Source organism: Chinchilla lanigera, unplaced genomic scaffold, assembly GCF_000276665.1.
Source record: "Chinchilla lanigera isolate Chin_1 unplaced genomic scaffold, ChiLan1.0 scaffold00005, whole genome shotgun sequence".
Taxonomy (NCBI): domain Eukaryota; kingdom Metazoa; phylum Chordata; class Mammalia; order Rodentia; family Chinchillidae; genus Chinchilla; species Chinchilla lanigera.
The window spans coordinates 35,587,140-35,596,954 of NW_004955406.1; positions in this window are offsets into that span (position 1 = coordinate 35,587,140).

The following is a 9,815-nucleotide window of genomic DNA, read 5'->3' on the forward strand; positions in this document are numbered from 1 at the left end:
CAAGTAACAAAGCCTACCATACAGTCTGAAAAATTTTCTTCTGCTCTGACTTAAATTCACCTAATGTCTTCCCTAGACTGGAAAGCTTTTTTAAACCTTTCCTTCTCATGTCTTATTCAGTATACATTTTGAAGACAGCTGGAGAAGCCTATAATGAGTTGCATTAATAACTGAAGGTGAAGTATGATGGGCATTCTTAAGGGTAAGAGGGAAGAGAAAAGCTGAGAAAATGCAGATGTCTGCATACAGCCTATAGTGAATTAATAATGTGTGCGGTCTACCTAAGATCAGAAACAAAAATGATGCCTGCGAAGATGACTTTCAGCATCACAGCAACATCTGACACACCAGATTCCCACTGCCTGGAGGTGATGGCTATCAATTCCATTACTACACCTGGAGGAAAATGAGAGCCAAACCACACTTGCTTTCATGGGGATTTTGTTTTATTTTAAATTTTAACTCTAGAAGAATTTTGGTGATTGACAAGTGTGTTTTTACTTGAAAATCCGAGGCAATTTAGAAGGGGCTGCTTCATTATGTCAGAAGGCAGGTGAAACAAAGAAAAGGTCTTGAAAGGGAAAAATAGACAATTTTTGTGGAAATTGGGGTGAGGGTTAAGCATTGTTCTTAAATCTCATTTGTAGTCAATGTTTAATAAGCAAATCATGTCCTTTGCTAAGTGATACCAAAATATAAAATTTCACATTCATAAAATTATTTTTACAGAGATTTTTGAATAAGTAAATGGATAAACCATGCTACTTTTATGCTTTTTACTATTCTGTTTTAAATATTTCCATTTTCAATAGTGTATTTGTAACCTCAAGTCTAATATTATATACCATAATTTGATCTATTCTGCTTAAGATTATATTCTTTTTCTGGTCTGGGGATATAGCTCATCAGTACAAGTGCCTGCCTACCAAGCGCTAGGTCCTGAGTTCAATTCCCAGTACAAAAAAAAATAAGATTATATTCCTTTTCAGTCAACACTCCATTGTTAAACTCAAGTATTTCTTAATTCAATAAGATTTTTACCTATGCCAAGGCAAAGATCATTTCCTCCTCACTTGATCTAACATAACTACCAGAACAGAGATGAGTAAAGAGATGGCATTAGATAAGTATTTACTTAAATTAAATTTTTGTGAGCAAAGTACTGGTTTACTACATCAGATAATACATATAGATATTTCTAAACCTATTTTCAATTGTGTATTCAAGTATTTTGCAGAGGTATGGTGTGGGAGAAAATGTTATCCAGAGGGCAATAGTATTTCTATTCAAGAAATGACAATTATAAGTTTGCATTGCAATATGAGGCATATGCTTCTTTTTTATCCTCACCTGAATTAATCACTAATTATACTCACAGCATTCTTACAAAGAGTGCATTTGTAATAGCAAGGCTATAATTGATATTCCTTGTTCTAGTTCATTAAGGGGGATAAAGTAATGCTCTGAGGCCAAATTAAAAAATAACTCAAGAGGAAACCTAGAAAGAAAAATATTATTAGGGACTAAAGAATACATACAATAACTCAGCAGAGAAAGGGACAACACTGGGATAAAGAAATGAATGTGGGATTTCTCTCTTAAATAGTAACTTTTGGCTTTCTGAAGAGCATCATCTTCCCCTTTGAGGCAGTTGGTTCTTTCTAGTCCTAGCATATTATGCACAGCCATGATCACGTGCTTCTTCTACAGCCTGCCTTATCTTGAGCCACAGTGACATGTCATGCACATTTGTTACTTGGCTATTGGTAATTACATTTCTTTCTTATAGCTCTGTGAGACACACTGGTATAACATTCCAATTGCATTCCAATCATTCAAAATAATGTACAAGAGTCAAAAACTCTAGCAATAATTTAGAATTATCTTACTACTTATTCCAAAAAAAGGATAGGTCATGATAATTTAGTTAAAATAGGAATTATAACTAGATGGACATCACCCCTAAAGAGAACATCTGAAAAGTGATGTGTCTTTCCAAGACACACCTAACCAACTAATTCTTGCTTACTTCTGCAGTTCCACATCTGAAATAAATGAATGCACATCTGAAGTATATGATCTGAAATATATATACTTACATTTTTACTAGCAAATTAAAATGAATGGTTGCCTAAATATGTAACATGGTAGAGCTGGACATAATTTGGTAAACGTGCTATTAAAATACCATAAACATAAATTGCTGGTAAGAGGTGGACAAACATATCGCAGGTAGACTGCAAGAATACATTAATGAATTCATTCCTATGCTGGCTTGATTAAGAGATATTTAAAGGGAAATTAAGTGTGATACCGTGAAAGAACTGGACAAAAATGCAAATATAGACAATAGTTAAAGCTAAGGAAAGAAGCCATTCAGTGCAACAGACGCCCGGGAATTTCTCACAAAAATTAAAATGCTGAAAGATGAGAAACAAATGTTATTACAGTTCTACAAAGAAAATATATCCAGGCCAGATAACAAAGTAAACAACATAGGAAAGGAAATGAATCTCATTAGATGCCACTGGAGAGGTACAATTTAGACTTCACTGAATAGGCTCGTATCTGAAATCCATCACTAAGGAAATATATGTGATTAAAAATAAAAGCAACTTTAATAAAAGAGAGTAAATTTTACTGATATGTTTAAATATCCATGAAAATAAATATGGGAATATGGGGAAGATCATTTAATTCACTTTTCCAAGCCCCAGATGAACAAGGAAACAAATCGAACGGTAGTCACAATACCTAAACATTTTTAAGTCTTACTGTGTCCAATTGCTAATTTAAGTACCCTGTGTGTGCTAATAGACTTAATCTTTTTTAAGAAACTAATGAGGTAAGAATTCTATTTGCAACCAGTTTAAAGTGAAGTAATTAAACACAGGAAGGTTAACTATCTTATTCAAGGTAATACAGCTGGTAGATAGAAAAGCTGGAATTTGAACTACACTAGCGAGGGTGTCTCCGTGGTTATCCATCTTAACCACACTTACCACCCATCAGAAAGAGGCTACTGAAGTCATAATCATGCAGGACTATTAGCTACACGTCAATTTTTCCCCAGATACCTTCTTTTCAAATGACATGACACAAATACTGAACACATTACGAGGTCGCAAACAAAATACTAAGACCTTCCTCAAAGCAGATACAATAAATGTATAATTCTGCTCACAATTTAGTAAATTTCATAAATGTATTAAGCTATTATATACATAAATTATATATATAAATTATTAAACACATAAATATATATATATACACAAATTTTAAAAGATTTTTCCCTTATATAACTTTTAGACACCAGGGAAATTAAAATCAAAATAAAAGTTGGAAATATCTCTAGTAATGAAGTGTGCATAACAAAATGTGTTGTGCACTTAAATCAGTACCAGAAAAAAGTCCCTGGGCCTCCATCTATGTAACAGTAATCTTTTCAACTACTTTAGATCACATTGCCCCTGCAGTCTCAGAAATAATCTACTGTTGATTAATCTTTGACCCCTGTATAGTCAAACCCACCTCACCTTGCAACGGCTGCTTCCCTCTAAATATGAACAAGGTTTTCCCATAAAATAGTTTACCTCTCAAGTCTTTCAGCTGCTTATTCTTTATAGTCAGACTTCTTGAAAATTTGATCATATTTACTATCTCGGGTATGCTTTGCTCAACTCTGTAAAATCTCATTCCCAATCTCATTTATACCCGTAATACACTGCACTTGTATTACTTTTGTAATACTCAACAATTACCTCCTTATTGCTTCATGAACATCTTTGGTTTTGCCATTTCTTACTCACACAAATGCTGCTGACCATTCTTAAAACATTTTTTCTGTGATGCAGAACTCTCTCGATGCCCTACCTCTTAGTCCTGTCCTCTATTTTGCAAACTTATTCTCTTATACTTGATTCTTTCAAAGATTATACCTTTACCTTCTTAGCTTCTACTTTCTTTTTACCTTCTAGCATTTTTTCACTGTACTTCTCTTCCCACATAATCTCATCCACACCTATAAATTTACCACTTTAATGCAGCTCGTCTTTTAATGCAAAACTCCAAGCCTGCCTACTTTCAGTGAGAGCTCAAATTCAGTACACTACTGGCCTCTAAACCTCTCAGCAGGAAACACAACCCAAGACCTGCAGTGGATGCCTGAAACTACATATACTATCACACCCTAAACGTACACTATGTTTTTCCTATATGTGCACATCTATGATATAGTTAAAGTTATAACTTAGGCACAGAAAAGAGTAACAGAAATGAAATAGAACAATTATAGCAATGCAGTATCACAAAGATTATGTAAATGTAACCTCTTTGTTCCTCTCAAATGATCTATTGTTGTAATTTTATGCACAATGTTTGAATGCCCGTAGATGAAGTCCAAAAACTGAAACTCTGGTTAAGGGGGGTTACTGAATGTCTAAAACCAAACTGCTGAAGTTCCCCAAGCTCTTCCTTCCCCACTACCTCAGTCACAGACACTTCTACCAACTCAACTAGCTGCTCAAGCTAGAATTTAGAAGATATCTTCATTAACTTGCTCCTCCCAGATCCTTTGCTCAACTGGTCATAAAATTTGTTAATTTTATCCCATAAATAGACCTTAAATCTTTCCAAGTCTCTCCATGTTCACTTTGTTTCTACAGATTAAACTTAAATGGTCACAAAGTACTTAACATACATTACTAAATTCTGGACAATAAACAAATAAAGTATGCAAAATCTGAGACATGAAATCAACTGTTATTTTTTAATGTTAGCAAAATAATTCTCTAGTGATGAAAAGCTCAAGAATAGCTTGTGGGAAAAAGGAAACTTTAAGCCAAAGGCATCCTAGATGACACAATATGGTTGAAGTAAATGTAAAAAACTAATTTATTAAAGCTACAGAAGGTTCACGTGTGTTTTTGGTAGTCCTTGTAAAAATTTCCATTACTTTAGTGGAAAAGGAGTGCAGAAATTAGTTTGGATTAAAAGAGTAAAAAATATCAATAAGGTTCAACTAGGTCTCTCTAATTTCCAAAGTTATATATAGATGTGTTCAGCTTTCATCTCAAGTGGTAAATGTGTGCTGAGAATAAGGAGAAGAAGAATTTTTTAGGGAAGCCCAAAGACAGTGTAATCCTTTCTTCGATAAACGGCATTGTCAGCTGACAAAATTGGCATCACAGAGTTGATCTCTGCTGGCTTCAAAGTTTTGTCCTTCACCACTATGCCCTGTTATACATTAGCCTGCAGTCAAAGTGACAACTTGTGAACCAGAAACAAAGACTGACTGTAGGGCGGAAAATACAATCACCACCTCATGAATATGCCCTGCAAGTGTTGACAAAACTTAGAATTTCGTACTGGTGAATTATGTTACCAGGAGTCTAAAGATAATAGATCCTTTTGGAAATAGTAAAAATAGGGTGCTTCAGTAAAATAGAGTCCCATGGTTTTAAGTGATTGAAACAATAAAAGCTTTCTTTCTCATTACTACTCTGCAAGTACACTGATTCAGAAATGTAAGTTAAGAGAGTCCAAATCTCTTTGCTTTCCCCATTGCTGGAGCAGGAAAAAGAGCAAATGTCAATTAGTGTCACAGTTTCTGTCCATACTGACTCAAAGTTTCTATCCAGAAGTTATTTCAATCATATCTATTCATATGGTGTTTTCCAAAGTAAGCTCCCATAAGTGCATAATTCCCCCTTGTGTTTGAAAAATGAGATAGTAAGGTGTGGAGGACACCTGAGTGACTCTCTTTAAAGGAGAAGCAATTGTCTCCGTTTTAGCTAAGCCCGACCCCATTTCCATGTACTGATATATGCAGAACTGGCTAGGACTTTTCCTTAAGTTGGCTTTAAGCAACATGTATTGGTCTAGCCAAGGTGCTAATGTATAATCTTTACAACAAAGACAACAGGCAGTGTTTCCCCGGATCCTCCATCGTTCCCATGTTTGAGCCAGGACGAGGTTGGATAAAAAGCCAGTGCTCCACACTATCAGCTGGGATCAGGCTATGACTTCCTAGGGCTTAAAAGATTACACATCAGAGCTGAAGCACTGACCCCAAAACACTAGATATTATCTCAACTGTGTTATGCAGATTACTCTTTCTTCATATCCTCCTCTCTGCATATTGCAGAGGTGATTTCAGGACTCCTACCTAGCGCAGCTCATGGCACTCACATACTTCCTGCCATTCTCACAGTCACTCATCCTCAAGCCACACAACTGTATTCCCCTTCTCTTCCCCTTCTCTCATTTTAATCTATTCTCAAAACTGACACCAGAGAAAATCCTATTTAATATGTACTTGACAACATGGCATTTATTAGGGACTGGAGAGTTATAGCTGTCACTTGGTAGTTATTCCCTCATGAGGAGGGTCTCATTACCACAGAGTATTCTGTTTTTATCAAGAAAAACTGCCTGTATCAACCCTCAGGTGGTTGTCCTAAGGCACTTCTGTGTGTCTTTAGACATTTAAGGCTTCAGTGCACATTTCCCTGGACCTGAGGGATTTAGGGAGAAAGTGCTCACACTACTTACCTCAATCCTGCTGACATGCTTTATTTTTAAGCAACCTCTCCAGCTGGAAGGATACCATACTTTTATGCACTTGTTGTAGAATGACTTATGTCCTCTGAAAAGATATTAGAATACTGATCCTCAGTACCTGTAAGGGTGACCTATTTGGAAATAGGATCTTTGTAGATGAACAAGTTCAGATGAAGTCATTAGCATGAGTTCTCATTTAATATGACTGATGTCTTTATAAAACATGAAAATTCAGGCACAGAGACAAACATGCACACAGAAGGAATATCACATGAACACCAAGGAAGAGGTCAGAGTGACACTAAACTTACAAGCCAAAAGATGTCAAAGACTGTAAGTCAACCTGAGACAAGAGACCTGGAACACGTCCACTGTCAGAGCTCTAGAAGGAGCCATTAAGATACTTTTCTCCCCCAAAACACAAGGGCTGATAACATACTGATCTCATTTGCCTGTTGTTGGGTTCCAACTACTTCAGTACCTTTGCTGATTACATTAAATCCTGCTTGGAATTCTTAACATTTTTCTTTAGAAATCAGATTTTCCTCAGCCTTATATATATTGAGATATGTCATACAGTTATTCCAACAAACAGAAAATTCTTCCTGAAAAAAGATTCTTTGATAGCATAATCATATGTCATTGTGATAAAAAGAGAAATCATCTCATTATACAAAAAAATGACATTTTTACATTGAATAGAGGAGGGATTCCTCCCAAATACAGGGATTTCTACTATTCATTGATTCAGTCATCTACAAATGTGTCTTGGAACACATCCCTACGGGAAAGGGGAGGATCACTGAATTACATATGTACTGAGTGTCTTTTATTTTAAACAATGTGAATATTAAGATTTATAAGAGACATCTGGTCTCCTCTGTTCAGAAATTTGCACTGTAGTAATGGCAGGCAGACAACAGATATATTAAAATTTTATTAGCAACTAGGGAAGATGATATGATAGAAAAAAATCACATGGGATTGATATATTTCATATTGAGCTGTCAAGAAAAGACTGAGAATATAACATATTCAAGTTAAGACAGAGGATCAGGAGCCAGCTAATAAGCAAGAGAAAGGGTAATTCCAGAGTGGTGATGCACATCTGCAATCCCAGCACTGTGGGTGGCTGAGGCAGAAGGACTGCAAGTTCAAGTCCAGCCACAACAGTGTAGTAACTTAGTGAGACCCTGACTCAAAATAAAAAATAAGAAACAGTTGGAGATGTTGTCAGTCTGGAGGTTCTGGGTTTAATCTCCAGTACCAATAATGAACAGAATGAACAGGGAGAGGAAAGAGAGAGAGAGAAGAGTGACAGAGAAAGAGAGATTGAGAGAGAGAGAGAGAGAGAGAGAGAGAGAGAGAGAGAGAGAGAGAGAGAGCAGTATAAGGAAGCAAAACCAAAGCCACTATGCCTAGAAGCAAGAGTGAGTTGGTGGGGTAAAGACAACAGTTTTAGTTAGGAAGCCACCCAACAGTCACTCATCCCATTCCCCTGTTGCATCTCCATGGAGCCAAGTGACAAATTTCCAAGTGTCATCTGAGTGTTTGTCCTCAGGTCACACTGGCAAATCTCTTGTAGAAAAGCTTTCTCAGCTTGGGTATCTGAATGATGGAGTACAACAGAACCCTCTCCTGCCCTACATACCATTATCCTTTCTTAGACTGCTATATGAGCAAGAGATTTGCTTTTGAAATACTACCTAACAGCTTCCTAAGTATATGAGGTAAGTAGGACAACTGAGATCATAGAAAGATTAGATCATAAAAGGTTTCATAGGGATCCCTACCAAAGATGAAAGGACTAATGAAAGAAGAAAGCAGTGAGCAAATGCATAGAAAAGAATATCAGATATCCATGAGGACAAATGTCCAGATGACACTTGCATGAGAGATGACAGCCGCATGGCACCATGGAGATGCAAGGGGAAGATGAGGTGAGTGGCTGGTCGATTGCTTCCTAACCACAACTGTGGAAAGAGGAGTACAAATATCTATGACTTTTGCTGAGCATTTTAAAAATTAGTAATGTTTATGTCAACATAGACTTGTGAACTTTTTTTAAGTTAGTATTGCTTATGTCAATGGAAAATTGTGAGATGAACCATACTATTTCTTCATTGTTTTTTCTCTTCATTATTAGTGTGTGTTTGCAATACATAATAAATAGATTCATTGTGGGGAAGTGGCATGTATACACATATCAAATGTTGATTTTCTTTACTTCCCCTTCACCAATCCGGTCCTCCACCCTGTCTCCCCCATGCTCAGATTCCCTTTCCATCTCTACATGGACTATCTCCCTGTAGCCAAAGATCTGCCTCTCCAGCATAGTAAGTGCCAAATATCTGTGTAGGTTTAGGCCATGTGCTATTCTTATTAGGACAACACTAGGTACATAATAGGTCCTTAATAAATGTATTCATTGATAGAATGAATTTCTGACCCTCTAATACCACCTACTAATCCCAATTACTTGTTTCTATTCTTAATTGCACAAGTAACTCTATACTTATGCTAGAAACTATTTGAATTACACAGTTTTTGGCAAAGTTATCACTTTAGTTGTGAACTTCAAAGCAGAATAATGAAGTATATACAAATCTCCTAATCCAAACTTGCAATTATAGCATTTCATACAACATTAACACACTATCAGTAGAAATCCTCAGGCAATGACTAATAAGGAAGGCATCTCCTGGCAAGTAATGATCAGCACAGGGGAGCTTGCTCTTGCCACAAAGCCAGCAGCCCTCAGCCCAGCTGGCTACTGCCTAAACCGGACATGCCAAGCCTCCCTCTGACGTTACTGTATATTTATTTATAAACTGTTAGCACAGTAACATGAAGTGGAAAACAAGTAATATCTATGTCCATTCAGTTGAAAGCACCTGTGGGCATATAACGTCACTTTCTTAACTGTTATAATTACATGGCCCAGATTGTTCATCCTTGGGATGGGTGACATTAGGACTTTGAAAATTAAGTACCGTCTTCTTTTGGTAGCATATAGGAGGCATAACAGAAATAACAAAAATGACAACAACATAATATGGTGAGTTCTTACTGGGCATTTACAAGGTGCCAAGTTCTATGATAAGTATTTTATATGAATAAATTGATTTACTCCTCATAGTAGATCTACAGGGTAGGTACAATATTGCACAGGAGGAAACTGAGACACTGAAAGAACACAATTTGCCCAAAATCCGTTAAGTCCTAAGTAGTTGAGCTCAGGTTTAAGAGAGTGC